Source organism: Panthera leo, chromosome D3, assembly GCF_018350215.1.
Source record: "Panthera leo isolate Ple1 chromosome D3, P.leo_Ple1_pat1.1, whole genome shotgun sequence".
Taxonomy (NCBI): domain Eukaryota; kingdom Metazoa; phylum Chordata; class Mammalia; order Carnivora; family Felidae; genus Panthera; species Panthera leo.
Genome location: NC_056690.1, coordinates 70,925,131 through 70,943,424, shown reverse-complemented (window position 1 = coordinate 70,943,424; position 18,294 = coordinate 70,925,131).

Genomic DNA, 18,294 nt, shown 5'->3' with positions numbered 1-18,294 from the left:
TACTGCATTATTCTATGTATAACATATTCAAAGACAAGCACAACTAACCTAATGTGCTATAAGTAAGAATAGCTGGCTTCCTAGACTATTGGCTGGAAAGAAGCACAAGAAACTTGAGGTAGTGATGGAAATGTTCTATTTTATACGGTGATAGTTACTTTAATGTATACATGTATCAAGATGTATTAAATTATACACTTAAAATCTATGCATTTTTTATTTGCAAATTATTCCTCACTAAAAAACAATATATAAATGCTTGAATACATGAGTACTAAATTTTAAGTTGCATTTTTCTTTTGTCTATATTTTAAGATTTGTTAAATTATGAAGTCTATTTTGATTATGGATTGTAGAAAGTTTCCAGTCATCTGGCATTGAATTCTTTAAAATGACATAGATATTTATGATTTATTTATTTATTTAGTAAATTTTTTAACTGAAGTCTAAAATATATGCAAAGATCCCAAGTATACAGCTTGATTTTTTTTTAAAAAAATAAATACCCCCATACAACTAGATGGAAAACATCACTAATACCATGGAAGTTTCCTACTGCCCCCTTATTGCTATATAGTGCTCCACCGTATAAATACACCACAGCTGATTCTGCTACCAATTTCTGGGTATTATAAATAAAGCTGCCAAGAACATCCTTGTACATTTTTGGTGCAAATATGCATCTATTTATGGACCATAATGTAAGCATATGTTCAGCTTTCCTAGATATTGCCAAAATGGTGGTGCTAATTTACATTCCCACCAGCAGTGTATAAGAATTCCAGTTATTCAACATCCTTGTCAGAACCTGGTATCACCAGATTTGTTTTTGGTTTTTGGTTTTTGGTTTGTTTGGTTGGTATTGTGTGTGTGTGTGTGGGGGGGGGGGTATGATTTGGCATTTTGGTGTTTCTTGGGTTGTTCTCTTCTGTTTTTTTGTTTGGATGGTTTTTTTATATTCTGTTGGTATCTCATTATGGTTTTAACCTACAGTAAAATTTAACTTAAACTTGGATTATTAATTATTGCTTAAAACATCTTCAAAAAGATTATATAAAGAAGTAATTATATGCTAGAGAGCATAGAAACAGAGCAGCAGGAAATGTGGAGATGTCACAATTCAACATTTTCTTACAAAGCAACAACCCAACAACTAAGTGCCATAAATGACCTATAAAAGAGTTGATGAAGCTGCATCTGCCACTGACTCACACAGGGAGGAAAAGATATTAGGAAAAGATTGCTTGTCACAATGCCAGGTAATACAATTACAAGCAGCAGAATCAGTCAAATCTTCAAGATAACCCTATGCAATAGATGTCACTATCTCTATTTTATAGATGAGGAAACTGAGTAATTAGCAAAACCAGAATTCAAATTCAGGTGGGTCCAATTCTAATATCCATGCTCTTCCCACATTAAGCCAAGCAGAATATAAAAGAAGCAGAGAAAAAGCTATGCCCCTTGACCATATAAATCATCATAGTCTAACTTTCAAGCTCATTATCTCAATAGAATACCTCCCAGTATTATGCGTATCCAAGCAAGGCCGAGATAAATCCCCACTTTGCTATAAGAGAACTGAAAGATTGACTGATCCCCATGATCACAGGGCTGGTTTGAGAAACAGAGCCTGGATCAGGATTGGAATCCCCAGCTCCCCAAGGACAGGTCATTAGGCTTCACCATCATAGGAGAAATCAGCCAAACATACCCATCTTTCATCAGATGTGTCTCCCATCAAACCTGAGCTACAGAGTGTGGGTTTGTGAGATGCATGGATGTCTTGGTCTCCTCCCCACCCCTTACTATATACTATATTCTCTTTTTTCAAACAGATAGCATAAGATGCCCTGGAAAAGAATATTCACTGTCAAGGTTTAGTATTTTAATCAGCCCCTCCTCCCCCCTGAATTTATAAGTTTACAAAAGGGCATTGATCACCCATCTACCATCCAAAAACAGAGTCATCAAGGATATGAAGTTCTACTTAATGAGGAGCTGAAGAAATATTTTAGAGGTGATGGTCTTCCAGGGGCATGTAAACAAGACTGTTGGTTAGGTCTGGAGATTAAAATGTCCAGCAATCCAGTAGAAACTACCTTGCACTGAAAGAACATCTCCATTTAGAGTTGAGACTGTCTTTCAACTACATCACTCATGATAAGGATAAAGACTTCCCAGTCCATTGACTAGCAAAGATAAGCATTTAAGTGACCTAATTATGCCTGAACTGGCAAATCACCCTCACAAGAAAACTAATGCTTTTTGCCAACATAGCAACAATCCAACTGTTCCTTTGTCTTCATAATGATTGGGTTAACAAGGCAGGAAACCCCTTCAAAATCAAGTTTGTATACACTTTGATTTACTGTAACTATCTAAAGTAGAAACCCTTTTCCCAACCAAGGGAGGAGAAGTCTCAGCAACTTGAACAGCTGGCAAAATAGAACACATATTTCAGATGCATGCTATAAAAATGATATCCAAAGACTTATTTTCTATGGAGGAAGATAATTTCCACAATAAGTCTCCAAGCTACAAGTAAGACTAGAAAAATGGACAATGAGGTTACAGCTGGGAGCTTATCTATCTTGTTAATACCAGCAGTCCCCTGCTAGTGAGTAAGTCCTCCCTGACCAGCAGGAAGTTCTGGGAGTGAGCCACTAGGCAGAATGAGAGAGGAGGTGTGCCATTTCTAAGTTTAGATATGCTAAATCAACCCATTCATGTCCAGTGGAGTGAGGGAAGGGACTCAAGTTCTCAATCTTAATGGCAGGGTAAACACAGGCATCAAAAAAAATACTTTTAAAGGTTAAGGTTACTAAAAAACAAATATTATAGAACTTAGAGAAAATTGTCAGACCATTGAATTTCCTTCAGCGTCTACAACTTTCTTTCTCTTTAAAATAGACTCAGAAAAATCATTTTTAAATGAATAATTCTGTTGTATGAATAGCTTTTCTCTAATTTTTAATTTTTCATATGTTCAGATTTTCATGTACTGACTTTTACCTTAGGCTGTAGTTCAGAAAATGGAGGGAAAATCATTATATGAAAGTGAGGGAGTCAATAAAAGTCAAAGAAACTTGCATCAAATTATTTGGAAGCACTTTATTTGATAATTTTCTTTTCAGTTGGTCTCTCCATTGAGAGGAGTAGAAGATTCCTCTTGGAAAACAGTAAAATACAGAATGGATTCCCAAAAATGAAGATCTTCATTGGGGTCCTAAGGGAATTGGGTTTAATGGACATTCTTATCCTTCTTCTATAATAATTAGTGCACTCTTTTAAGATGGTATTCACAAAGCTGAAAGAAGTTTGGTGAACACTAATGTCATAAGATGCTCTTCCAAAAGAAAAAAAAAAATAGTTTTCAACTAAATTTGAGGAAAGCTTAATTTTAACTCCCTTATTAGAGGGTCAAAAGCACATCTGCATAGTAGAAATCAGTTGTAAAATAAAATAAAATAAAATAATAAAATAAAATAAAATAAAATAAAATAAAATAAATAATAAACAAACAAAAACACCCCAAACTGTCAATAGTGTTTCATGCACCATTTCCCATTTAGCCATGGAAGTCTTTTTTTCTTGCAACAACTTACAGCTCTTCAAGCATAACACTCTTTGGAAAATGTTGTTCTAGTTAGGAAAATGTTGAAATACTCTTCATTCCTCATTTACTTGATGGGAAAACAAACATACCACCTTGGGCACAGGCATGAGAAGGGGGTTTTTCAAGTTGATCCATCAATTAGGATGGGATCTGATCTAACTTCCAGCCAAGGTCTCTCTCCTCTAACTGTTTCTGAAAATCACACTCCTCAAAAAAGCCTACCTGGTTTCTTGCCATTGGTAAATGATATTATGGAAGAAAATAGGGCAATGTTCTCTCCTCTGGGAGGAGTACATGTCACAAATCTAATCTGTTGATTTATCTTCCAACATGGTGCATCTCCTCTGGAAGATATGCCCTTGCCCCAGTGTCATCACAGGTTAAACCAGTAAGTGGGAAAGAATGACACAAGTGTCTGGCTATCCTGGCTTTCATTGTCACAAGAGATGAATTCTAGAAGCTGATACCTAACACAAGAGCCACTTGGGGTATACAAGGCTTTGGGCAAAAGAACAGGACTAGACTGTTTGGCTAGCTTTAAGAAAGTCCTAAGCAGCTAATGACTCCACAGTTTCACCTCCATTCACATGGCAAAGCATCATGCCTGATCAGATACTATCCAAGTCAAGGGTTATGTGAAATCAAAAGGACATATCCTAGCTAAGAAGTTTTGCTCAATGGAAATTAAATTGATGGGTTAAATACAACTAAGTATTTAAACAAAATTAAACATAGTACCTTTTCAAATTTTATGTTGTAATTTTAAATCCAAAAGGAATTGTCTGGATTTTTGTATGTGAAAAAGAGAAAGGTGTTCCTGTAGTCCCATCATTTCACAAACAAAGAAGTTAAGGCTCATAAAATGATAGATCACACAATTGGTTAGGAAGGCATGACACAACCAATGGACTTAAAGCGCAGAATTCTTTTTACTTGTAAACACTGCCTCCTGAGAGTCATTGAGAGTGAAAATATACCCTCACAACAGGACCCATATTACTGGTCTTGGATTTAACATGTTGCTACCCCCTTTAAATTTAAAAAAAAAAATTATTTTAGATGTAGTTGACATACAATAATATATTAGTTTCAGGTGTACAACATTGTGATTCGACAATTAATACACTACGAAATGCTTACCAGAAGCATAGTTTCCATCTGCCACCTTACAAAGTTACTACAATATTATTGACTATATTTCCTACATTGTACTTTTCATACTCATGACTTATTTTTAACCGGAAGTTTGTACCTTTTAATTCCCTTCACCTATTTTGCTGTCCCTTTTTGTTCCTTTTTTTTCTCCCTTGATCCTTAGTATGTTCACTTTTTTCTCAGAACTAAACTTTCAGAAGTTGAAAATTAATGTATAATTTTTAAGAGAATCCCTGAGTTTGAAAACATAAACTTTTGGAGACTCACAAAATTGGTAAAAATGATGTTCAAAAATAAATGTTATGTTTGCCAAGAAGTTAAACAAAAAATGGTGTACAAGTAATTTTTTCTGTTTATATTAAATTTATTGTAGAATTCAAGTATTTGCTGAAGCCACAGTCGTTTCTCCTCAGGCACTATAGGAGAGAAGCTTCCTGGTATGGGCCCAGAAAAGTGCCAATTTGCCATTATCACCTCCATCTCTCCAATCTACCTTTAGGTCCCATGCATCCATCATAGACATCAGTCAACAGGAAGCTTAGCTCTGTTCCCCTCATGTGCCCTGTCCCACCCACCCAGTCTGGAATCTCTAACTGTTCTGATGGATTGAGTCCTGGTTGTGGTTGACCAGGAAATGAATGGGACAGAATCCTAATTGCAAATTCTGAATAAGTCCGGCATCCCTGACATCATCTGGGGTCTCTGCAGAAATACATTACCCCACCAGTGCTTTCCAAGACAGAGTTTTTGTCCCACTCCCAGATGGCTGAGGTCCTGCCTTCTTTTCCACAGGGAACTGAACAGTGATGAGGTTTCACCAATAGGATTTATGGCTTCTAATACTTTTATGGGCTGGGAATCTTGGGGCCTATGCTCTGGAGTGTCTGAGACTCTCACTATTGGCGTTTTCCCCTGCATGCCCCACCCCCCACCCGGGAGACCAAGCTGTGTGTCTCCTAGAGCAGACCCAGCCTCATATAGTTATAGGAAATTCTCAGCATAAAATCATGTTCTGTCAAAACCTACAAGATCTGCTAGGATCTAAATAAAAGCAATGTTATTACTAGAAATCCTATTCCCTGGTTGAGATGCTGGTAAGAAATCAGAATTCACTTCTTCATCACCCTCAGTCACGAATTTGAAAGGGAAAAACTTGCTTTCTGAACCCACTAAGGGAAAGAGAGAAGTGTTAAAACTACATCAAGAATATTTTGAGGGACCAATGCAACTCTACATTTGTGATGTGATTGCAGATTAAAGTCATAATGATAACTTGTGGTGACAGCATCAACAAGGGAGCAATCAGGTTAATGGCCCTCAGTCCTTTCTGTGTCACTGTCCTCTCTTCCTTCTAACTCCCTATAAAGAAAGGGTAAAATAGATGAATTAACACGGGGGAGTAAGTGACTGTTCAGACTTACTAACCATCTCCAAAGTGTCCAGGGTATTTGTTCATTATCTCATAGACTGGTCTCTTTTGGTAGCACTTTCAATTTAACTACACTTTAAGCCAAACTTGGAACCAAACAGAGCTGAGATCCAGTCCAGTTTTGAGATTTACTTTTTGCATAGAACGAAGGAATAAAAAGGATAAATTATATTTTCACAACTGTAATTCAAAAAGAGCGTTTGCCTGCCAAAACATCTGTCAGGTTGAACAACCGTGGAACCGTAGACTGATCAATCACAGCCTGGGGGACTAGACTACAAAATGAATCTTGAGTTATGACAACGATATAATTTAAATAGAGAAAATCACTTTTAATTCTTTTAGAACAATTTTATTTTTCAGAGGTTATAATGTTTGGATCTTCAGATAAATTCTCTTTCACTGTAGCTCTGGGTGTTTGAGTAATATTCTTGTTTTTTTATTTTTATTTTAGCATAAAACTGTTGGGCTTCTTTTAGGTTCCAAGAGATATCCTGAATACAGGGAGTGTGGCATTGGAATGTTAAGGTCATTCATTGCTTTAGTCTCAACAGATCTGCTGTAAATAGGGAAAAGGGAATGCTCTTTAGAGATAGAACTTCCTTGTGACCACATAATCCTAGACAGATAACAGCAGGGTGGGAGACTGCTTCCTTGACTCTGAGGGATCAAGGGGCCCAGGCAGCAGACAGAACCCACACTATTAGATCTGCGAACCATTTGATGGATCCTTGAATTTGGAGACAAGATGGCACTGAGCGGGGAGGCAGCCTTGGCGTCTAGATGGTGGCAAACTCCATTTCCTAGGATAGGACTGGGGACATAAAAGAGCCTTGGAGCTTGAAAGTGAGCTAGAAAAGGCAGTTTCAGAAACCTGCATTTGCAAACCTGTTTTCTGGTTTCTAGTATTTCCCCTGTGTGTCCTTGTTTGTTTCATTTGTGAATAAATGGTCCATTTTGAAAAGTGATGTGCCTCAGTTGTGATAAAAGGAACATACAAGACGAGACTCCTCTCTGACTACAACTCTAAGTGATGTTGCCCTCTTCATGGAGGCCAGCGAGAGAAGGGGAACAGTAATGGATGCAAGAGCATCCCAAAGAGAAGTTGAAAACTCAGCACAAACAAAGCTGGGAAGGAGATTTCATCACTTTTTAGCAGTGCCCTTAGCAGGATGTCCTCGCTAAAGATCACCAATACTAAGTAGAACCCAGGTGTGAGGCCTGGCCCCTAGAGATTGACACTTGAGCTGAACATTTCTCTGCAGGTAAAAATGGGGATATTTCTGTGAGAGGATCCCTGTCACTCTCACTCAGAGACCTTATCTATTCTGGGCTGGACAGACTTCTTCAACCAGGAAAGGAAAGACTCTGACCTATTGATTGCCTGTATCCTGGAAACGAATTAGTACAACTGAATACTGGGTAAGACCTCTGATTGGCATGAGTCTGATTGGGCAATCCCATCCTATGTGTACATTCAAAGGCCATGGGCATTATTAGAGCCCTACAATTTGCAAAGTTTGGGATTAATTTTGTCTAGATCCTGAGAGAAGAGGCCTAAGCTGGCATCTGGGCCATTCTATGAGTGATGTAGATTCTAGAACTGAGTAGGAACATGATAAAAGGTACATTTTAGGAAAATGTATCTAAGAGTTTTCCTCCAATGGAGAATTGTTTCTTTCTGGAATCCTACCATCTCTTATTTCAAAGGAGGCTAGAAAATCACCATCACTCTTTCTCAGACACTAAGTCAATCCATGCCATGACCTATGTGGTGGAATTTTTCAGTCCTCACCAATAGGAATGCACTAAGTGTCATCACCAGATATACTTGGTATTTAGGAGACATGCACTGGCATGAAACATCTAAAGGGGTGAAAATAGGGAAAAGGTGGCCATTTTTCCCCAGGGAAATCTCTACACACATGAACTATTAAATTCCAAGTTGCCATGGCTGTAACTTTTTAAATTGACTTTTAAAGTACCTCCCACCGCAGCAGAATAAGACTGAAAATATGTTCTCTCTCAATCTTTGTAGCTCATGTTATTGCCTCTCCAGTTTAGTGGTATTTCTGAGTCAAAATCTGAAGTTTCTTGTGTTGAATCAAACGTCACGTACAAAGGACTTGTAGGATGACTCTCCACTCCGCGCCTAAATTAGTCATCCCTGACCCACCAGCCCACATTCATTCTAGTCTCAACAAGCTTTTTTTCCTCTTTTCTTCAAATTATCTAAATCAGATCATGACCACCAGTGACATTTTTAGAGTCCACAGAGAAAGTAAAAAACTGGAAGGGAACTAGTGGCTGGCAATAAATAAATAAATAAATAAATAAATAAAGTAGATGTTCTCCTGGGGTGAAAGGAAAGAAAATACAAATCTACACAGATTTAAATTCCCAAAGAAATCAAGGGAAGACTGATGAGTATCTTCTGTTTAGAAGAAGCTCTTCCCCAATAAAGTGAAAAATCCATTTTCTTTAACTTGATCCCAATAGGGAAACGCCACTGAGGTCACTTTCAACAGATAGAAACACTCCACTGCCCAGAGGATATACTACAGTACAAATAACTACTGTTTCTCATGTGTCTTGTTAATGTTTTCTGTAAACTCAAGTCCTATGCAATTACGTGGTATATTTCCTTCTAGGAGCTTAAGGCCCTTTATAAAGAGCTTAATGCTTTCAAGAGGGATTTCCTGGCCTCCTCCATGAAGTTCAGGTATTGAAAGAGCTGTCATGATCTAAACTGGCCTTTTGTTGTTCTCCTCTCCTGGATCAGACATCTCTTGTGTCACATTCTCTTGGAACCCTTCTGCTCCAGCAATTGCTGAAAACTAGCACCCTATGAACGTTCGAGACAGACTTTGCCTCAGCTGTACTGAAAACCTCTACTTTCTACCATGGGCTTCTCTGACAGGTGGTAAAGGATGCATGAGCACGTGAGCAACCTTAAAGTAGAAGGGACTTAACCCCTCATGATTTGTCCACTGGGGGATGTGAGCTGACTGATAAGTGTTCTCTCTGTACAGCAGACCTCTGGTTCTCAAATGTGAACATGCATAAGAGTCACCTGAAGAGTTTATTAGTACAATATCCTGGATCCCTCCCCACTAAACATTCTGATTCAGAACCTTGGGAGACCTGGGGAAATGGATTTGCATGACTAACACAGTCAAGGTGATGTCAGTGCAGTCGGTTCCAGGGCCACACTTAGAGACCAATTCTGCCATGTATTCTATATAGTTCCTCAGAGACTCCTAGCCAATCAAGGGCCAGCCACCCACAGAAATGACCAATGTTTACTGTGCTTTTACATTGCCTTCCCTTTTCTATATTACACTTTCCCAGTCCCTCACTCCTTCCTGGGATCACTTCCCAAATACACTTCCTAAAATGTCCTTGCCTCAGGGTCTACTTTCAGAGGAAACTGAGACAAAGGCATGGACCCTTAACCCCTACTTGCTCTCAGCACTCCTATTAGACCTCACTGGGCCTTGTTCCCCTGGACAATGTAGTGATGAATCCAGTCTTCCTCTTGCAGCAATAAAATATGACCACAACTAACAACCTGATTCAGCTCTTCATGCAATAGGGCTTCTCTGAGATCAGATATTTAATGAGAGTTTGTGTTGTTACTGTTGTTTTGTGCATTTAAGTCAAAAGACGGTTTTCTAATTTTTTGGCTTTCTAATTTTTTTTCTGACACTATGTTGTCTATAAGCTTACCAAGGTCTCTCAGAATTTTCCAAAGGATCCCTCACTACAGGAACATATAGCTTTGTTTTAATAGTGACACCTTAGGTGCCTACTCAAAAGCTATTCCTCTCTTCTAACTAACAGTGCCTGTGTTCATGCAGTGTGCCCAGCCCCAGGGCACAAATCATGATCGGGGCTGATCCAGTCATGGCTATAGGGTAGCATACCATTGTCTAATGCTTATTTTCCCTTTTGCTGGTATGTATGTCAAATACTTAGTTATGGCCAATAAGAAATAAATAGAAGCTTGAGAGAACTTCTGAGAAACAATTTTTCTCCCCATTGAAAGAAGGAGATATAAGGACCTCTTCATATTGCCTCCCTGGGTGCTCCCACTGTTCCCTGCCTTCCAAGGCAGGCATGGTGCTTGAAGCAGTGGCAGCCATTTTGCAACCAAGTTGTTACAAGCTTAGGCATGAGGAGCCAACCTGCTAAGGATGACAGATCCGTTCAGTAAGGCACACACCGCCTGCCTCTAGACTTTTTGCTTTGTCAGATAATTGATGCTGCTATTGCTTGCATTACCACGAGTCAAGTTCCGTTATTTGCCTTCAGAAGTGTTCCTGGCTTATATGTGATGAAGGATGTGTATCCAGGATATATAAAGAGCCCCTGCAAATCAATAGTAAGAAGACAACCCAATCAAAAAATAGGCAAAAGATTTTAACAGGCACTTCACCAAAGAAGCTATACAAAAGACCAGTAAACCTACGAAGAAGATACTCAATGTAACTGCTCCTCGGGGAATTGCAAATCAAAACCACAATAAGATCCTGCCACATATCCATCCGAATGGCTAAAATCATAAAGGCTGACAATACAAGTGCTGACAAGGAGGTAGGACAAGTGAAACTCTCTTCCTTTGCTCGCGGGAGTGTAAAATGGTGCAGCCACTTCGGAGGACCAATGTCAGCTTCTAACAAAGCTGATGCCTGCCTACAGTGCAGAACAATTTTAACCAGACCACAGCCCTTTAATCAAAACCACCCACTGCTTAGCACTGGCTACCCTCAGGACTGGACAGGAGAATCTCAGCCTCTCCAGGAGAACCAGAATTTTCTAACTCAAGTCTTAGCCATTCAGGTGGTACTGTCTCTTCATGTTGCATCTTTAATTCTTAGCATTTTATGCATGATACTCCCAAATGAACTGCATTAGTTCTTATGTGATTTAACTATTTTTGAACCTAAAATTGATTACTCAGGCTGGCGGGGATGGATGTAGTTATGCAGATAGTGAGTAAAAGTCTTTAATACCAGAACTTCTCTGGATAACCTAGGACTGTGATAAGCATTTACATTGCTTTAAAACTTCATTATTCCCTACTATATATATATATATATATATATATATATATATTCATTTTATAGATTATAAACAAATATCTGTTTATTTGTACTGATTTTACAATTAAGGCCTTGGAGAATAAATACTGATATTCATAGATAACTCTTGCCTGTACACACACACACACACACACACACACTCATTTTGGCCCTTTCATGTCATGGCAGAAAGCATAGCATACAAGGGCAGGAATGATCCAATAGAAGGAATATGTTGATGATGTTGAAGCAAGTGGGTGTAATTGAAGGAGCAACACTGTTGACTGTGGATGAGGGGGTGGAATCCAATGCACACGTGAAGGGTCTGGATTCACGGAGCATATGGACAGTCTATTATACAGGGAAGGACGGCTAAGTAAATGGGTAATAGGTGAGAAGGCTAGTGTATTTGGTGGTGGGAGCATGAAGAGATTCCCGGGCATAAACTGGGACTGTCCCAGGAAAACTGGGATATGTGGTCATCCTACTTATGACTCACTGACAGTGACAACTCTACTCCAGCTGAAGAACACTGATGACACCTGCCCTGCCGCTACCACCAGTCTTAGACCCGGAGTTCCACTGTTACCTCTGCCTCCAGAATGGATTCTCCACTGCCTCCTTCTGACTCATTAGCAACAATTCAAAGTCTGGGGTGGTGGTGTCTGATTGATTGAACCTTAGTCACACACCCACTCTAGCTGCAGGGGAGACTAGGAAAGCATCTAGCCTTTCAGCATCTAGCACCTTCTCTAGTAAAAGGAGGATTCTGCATCCTACCACCACTCCTGCAACATAAGAGGAGGCAGCCAAAAATTAGCAAATGTCCTCTACGGTCACCATTTCCTCATCCTTGACTGAGGCCTTGAAAAGCAACCAGCATCCTCTGGGTCTTTTTATTTAATCTTAAAAACATGATTAGGAGTTCAATTGGGGAATATTTGATTAATGATATAGATTCAATCAGAGTGCATTTACTACTAATATTGCAATAATTTCACATTGGAAGAGGTAACTGTGAACAATACATTCACTTTCTAAAATGCCAATTTTACACAAATAAAATCTATTTGAAATTGATTAACTCATAGACACTGATATTTTCCAATAAAATATGAATGATTTAAATTATTCTTAATCAGTATTATAGAAGGCTTGAAGTTTTCATGGGTTTTTCCCATAAAACATTTTAGCACTTCATGCCTCACTGTCCATTTATAAACAGGGTTGCTAAGGCTTCTCAGAGCTCGGGCCATACCCTCTAATCAATACGCCCTGATTAGGTACAGCAATTCCCTGACTACAAAAACACTATAGGTCTGCTTTTCTTAAATACAAACAGATACTTGCTAACTTAAGAGCTACATGGCAAGGGTTATTTGGCATAATATTTGCAACGCAGAATTTCCTTTCAAAGTAATAACGGAATAAAAACAATAATATGTTCACTCGGTGCCAGACACTATGTCATGTGCTTTGTATGGATTATGTCACTTAATCCTCACAACAGCCTTTCCAAGTGCATGGGATTATCAACATTATGTTATAGATACAAAAAACAGATCACAGAGGTTAGTTTTTTTGTACAAAGTTTTACTGCTACTAAATATTGGAGCCTAGATGCAGACTCAACAACCACACCCATGTGGCCATCTACTATGTACCACACACAGACACACACACACACACACACACACACACACACAGACACTTTGTTTTCATTGTATAGCTAGGCTCCCAAACCAGCCTACAGAAGTAGATGAAATATAGGGGCTCCTGGGTGGCTCAGTCGGTTAAGCGTCCGACTTCAGCTCAGGTCATGATCTCACAGTCTGTGAGTCCAACTTCAGCTCAGGTCATGATCTCACAGTCTGTGAGTTCGAGCCCCGCGTCAGGCTCTGTGCTGACAGCTCAGAGCCTGGAGCCCTCTTCCGATTCTGTGTCTCCCTCTCTCCCTGCCCCTCCCCCACTCGTGCTCTGTCTCCCTCTCTCTGTCAAAAATAAATAAACATTTAAAAAAACAAGTAGATGAAATATATATGTTTTCAGTTTTTAATGTATTAAATTATTGTGTACACACAAATTTTCTTTACAAATATCAAAATGCTTCAAGAGAAACCTAACCAGAGAGGCACAATTAGATCGAGTAGGCCTGCGCTCTTTAGGGGCCTACCGGCTGCCCAAACCTCCAAATGTCCTTCCATGTTTGTGGTAGGGGGGAAGTACCTCCTGATATGGGAATCACGCAGTACAGAACTCCCCAATTCAAATTATTCTCTGGATAAAAATACAGGGAACTAGATGGACACTGTATGGACCACATTCTCACCTCCTAATTTCCTTTTCATTATTGCCCTGATCTAAATCTTCCTTCTCTACCACACCCTCAAGCTGTTGCTATTTTCCCTCCTAGACCTTATGTCCCACAGGCTTGAGCACTGGGGAGATCACTCCTTGCTCCACATTGCTGCTCTCAAATTATTTGCCTCCTTCTTCTTTCAAAAGCTTCAACTCCTTTGATGCACATATGCCATCAGCTAGAGAACCAGCTTCCCTTTTTCCTTCTGTCATCCATACCAGCACTGAATGGAGTGCTTTGCTCACAGAGAGAAGAGACAGGGCAAGATCAGCTTCGATTGTGGGCATCAGTCCCCATGATCAGTGAGTCTTTCCTAGCAGCCAATGTGTTGTGTATTCCTCAGTGATTCTGACTCCAAGAAGCGGTGCTCAGAAGTGTTCAGGCTCCTATTGCTGGCAGCTGGCTTTGTGATGATCTTTGCTATCCTCCATGTAGCTGGAGTCCTCCTCAGGCACTGGGAACCAGTGCGTGGTACTCTGCAGTTTCCAATCACGTTTTAATGGCTAGAACCCAGTCACACGATACGCACTTAGATACAAGAGAGTGTGTTAGAGGGTAGACCTCCAGCAGCTACTTTCAGCGATGAATCTATATTATAGAAGAGGAGCTAGCCACTTATGTCACACTCCCAGAAGAAAACTCAGCAAGCACTGGTAAAGCAGTATTACAATCCACAGGACATTTTATTTTCACAAAAAGTGCGCGCGCGCACACACACACACACACACACACACCACATAAAATGAGATTTGACTCCTCCTAGAGACATTTCAACAAAAATTGAAACCTTAAGCTGAAGCGTATTTCAGCCAGGGGAATTCTGGCTGCCAGTGACTTCAGCGACTCACTTGGCAGTGTGCACGGGGAGCTGGGGGGCTTCTTTGTGGTTCTGACACCTCAGTGCATGGAGCTTCTGCCAACACACAGGTCAGCCCTGTCAGGCACTCCCTAGGCGTTTGACCACAGAGACAATTGTGAAAAACAAGAACAAAGAAAAAAGTAATGCTAGGGTGCCTGGGTGGCTCAGTAGGTTAAGGGTCTGACTTTAGCTCAGGTCGTGATCTTGTGGTTCTGAATTCAAGTCCCGTGTCGGGCTCTGTGCTGACAGCTCAGAGCCTGGAGTCTGCTTCCGATTCTGTGTCTCCCTCTCTCTCTGCCCCTTCCCTACTCATGCTCTGTCTCTCTCACTCTCAAAAATGAATAAATGTTAAAAAAAAATTTTTTAAGTAATGCTACATCAAGGTCCTGCAACTGGTGTGCACTAACTTCTAAGGGTATCTGAACACTTGCATGAACTTTATGCAATCCAGTTTTCCATTTTCTGAAATGGGAGGAACAACCCAAACCCCAGAGCAAGCATAATATTGGGAGGGAGCCACAATGACTCCAATAATCGCACTGAGAGTTCTTTGCAGTCTTGTGCTTCAGTGTGTTTTCAGACCCAAGGACATTGTTGTTGCCAGCTCCGTCCCCTTAGTAAGATACCTTCACTAAACACCTACAAGGGCTGGCACATAGGTTGGGTCCTTTTCCAGTAGTATCTGGAGAAGTGCTGGCTCAGGACCCTTTTTTTTTTTTTTTGGTCCGAGGAACATCTGGAACTAGAGGATGTGATTAATAAAGACTGAAACACATCATCATCCAAAAGGCAATCTGGAATAAGAGTGCTCAATCTAGACATGCCCCCTTGCCCTTTTGCTTTCTTATGACTTCCTCCCTCACACACCCATCCCCAGTGGTTTTCTTTCATTGCCTTGTTTTGCACCAAAGAAAACAGGAGTATGCTGGAAAGGCAAATCCAATATTCTTGATTGACTGACAAAAACAATAAAATGTTAACTGAAAACTATCTGTACAGCAGAAGGTAGATAGTACCCAAAGCACATGGATAATCAAGGTCTGGCTCTTCCTCAATATCCATCTTCATGAATCTCTGAAAGATGTAAGTCAAAGGTGGTGATGCTGCTTTCTGTTGTGAACCACTGACCCATTGAAAAATCAATGGAGGGCCACAAACAAATAAAAAGCAACCTAGTTCTTTATTTCCCTTGGAGAAAGAGAAAGTATTGAACTCACCTGCTTCCTAAATTATAAATAAGGAGGCCATGGAACAATTCAATAAAAGAATAACAGGGAAAAGAATGAAGAAAGAAAGACTTATAAGACTTAGCAAAAAAAGGCAAAGTTAACTCTTTTTAACACTTCCCTCGAAAGCTAATTATCTTACTAATATTCTTAATTTTTACATCAACCTTAACATTTTAGCACAGTGGCTAATAACCAGACAGTGCAAAGCAGAATTACCTGTGATAAGTAGCAAAAAATGTGTATTCAGGGGCTTACCAAAAGGTTTCGATTCATTAGGACTCTGTTGTGTATATGGGTGATTCTCATACAACATTCTGGTTCAGACATTGGATTTAGCTTATGCTTGCAACAAGTCAGTTCCATCAAACACACAGGGGTAAAGAATTCTACTTCTCTATACCAGCATCAACATCATGGTCCACCATTTGACTTGATTTGGCCAATGAAATGTGGGCAAAATGGTATGTAGCACTCTGAATCAAAGCAGCTCATAATTCATTCGCTTTTTCCCCTCTGTCACCACGATTAGAATGTCCCAGAAAGAGGCTGCTCCATACTCCTGGATCCCACGGCAAAGAATAACGATGCAACTGACCTTCAATGAACCTGTAGCATGAATAAAAGTAAGCTTTTGTTTTTGTAAATCACTGAGATTTTGAGATTGTTACTGAAGCATAATCGAGCCTATCCTGACTGATACAGCTACTCCCCAAAATAAAATAAATGTTTGACCTTTTTCATGGGTTGGATGATTTCTATCTCTGCTTTAAGTAAAGAAGGGAACTAACACTTATTAAGTGACTACTACCTGCCTGGTGCTTTACATAGTGTCTTTTCAGTTTTATGACAGCCCCATGAGGAAGAAAGCATTATCTTCATTTTATAAACAAGGAAGCTCTGACTTAGAAAACAAGTAATGTGCCCAACTTGAGCAGTAAGTGATTGATCTTGGAATTGAACCCACCACACACATTTATTCTCAAATCCATACTCTCCACCACAGAAAACTGCTCAAAATATACCTACTTCCATCATTCTGTCTTTTTTCCTTTCTGCTCTACCAGGGTTTCTGTTTATGATATTAGAAAGGAAGGCTTATATCAAGGAGAACTGGAAATGAATGTCTTAGGAAGTGAGAAAGAGAACACTAACTCTGAGCCAGCCCCAATGCAGAGCACTCACTCTGGGGTCCCAGTAATGGACCTCATAGCATGGGTTTGAAACAGACGACTGTTGGGAGCATGTCTTACATGCCAGCAAAAAAAATGCCGATAATTAAATGAAAATGAAATCATCAATGCAAATTGCATTAAAATGTAATCTAGCTTACTTATTTCACAAAGAAAGAGGATGCTGGTAGCTGATTATAAAATATACCCAAAGAGCTTTGATTTATTGCTGAAGGAATTACATATTTATAACTCCTTTAAAAATAAATTGTCATGCAAGTGTCATGCTGGGTTCTGCATCTCCATTGCTCCCAAAATAAACATGGGAGTGCAGCCCAGAGTAAGCTGCAACTCCCCAAGAGCAAAGCCTTTCTCATGATCTATCAAAAGGAGGCCAGGGAGTCAAAGCTGCCCTTCCATTCTGCAGAGCGATCTTCTCATTCCATTCACCTGCTGAGCCATGTGCTGCAGACAAGAGTGAGAACACAGTCATGAGACTGTGACACTCCTCCCCAGGCAGGACGTGACTGAGAGCAAAAGGTCACACAGTCCTTGAGATAATACAACACACAAAATTCACCCACCCCTTCACTCACTCACAGCATATAAGATGTGATGTGCCTGCAAATAAATATTTACACTGCTTTCAAGAGTAAGAGTCACCCGAGGTGTCATTTCTACCATAACACAAAGCAGAAGGATTTGGCTTTATCAGCACCCAACACTTCTCCGCGCATCACCAGCACCAGCTCACTGCTCTGTAAAAGTGGGTAGTTCGTCCCAGATTAAGCCTTTCTCCTCTTTCTGAACTCATTCTCCCACTTCCTAAGACCCCCAACATTCAGTTCTAGCATTTATTTAATACCAGGAACTTACTCACCTGATCTGACCTCCCAAGGTTCTTATCTCATTCATAAACATCATAGAAAGAATTTGTCACAAAACCCCTCTCTCTCTCTCTCTCACTCTCTCTCTCTCTCTCTCTCTCTCTCCAGGAATGATCACATGAGCCATTTCATTATCTCCTTGATGCAGACATCCACCATCAGGTAAAGAAGAGGTTTGAGGAGAAAGGCTCCTTCATTCCTCCCAGGCAGTCCCCTGCTTTGCTGATAGAGAAAGCTAGTCCGATCTCTGCCTTTATCTCCAGGCACCAAAACCTCCACTGTTTGACGGGTCTCAAATTCCCCAGATGCACACAGTGCTTTGATTCAGTCCTGGGGGAAGCCACAGGAACACTGAGAAGTAAAGCATCATAGGTAAATTTGCTGAAAAATCAACTCTGAATGTCAGGAGTTGCAGGTTTTAGACCAACCTTTGTTTTGGATAAGCTGTGCTATTGCCTTGACATGAATTCTTGCTGTCTCAGACTTCCCCATTCTGTTTTCCTG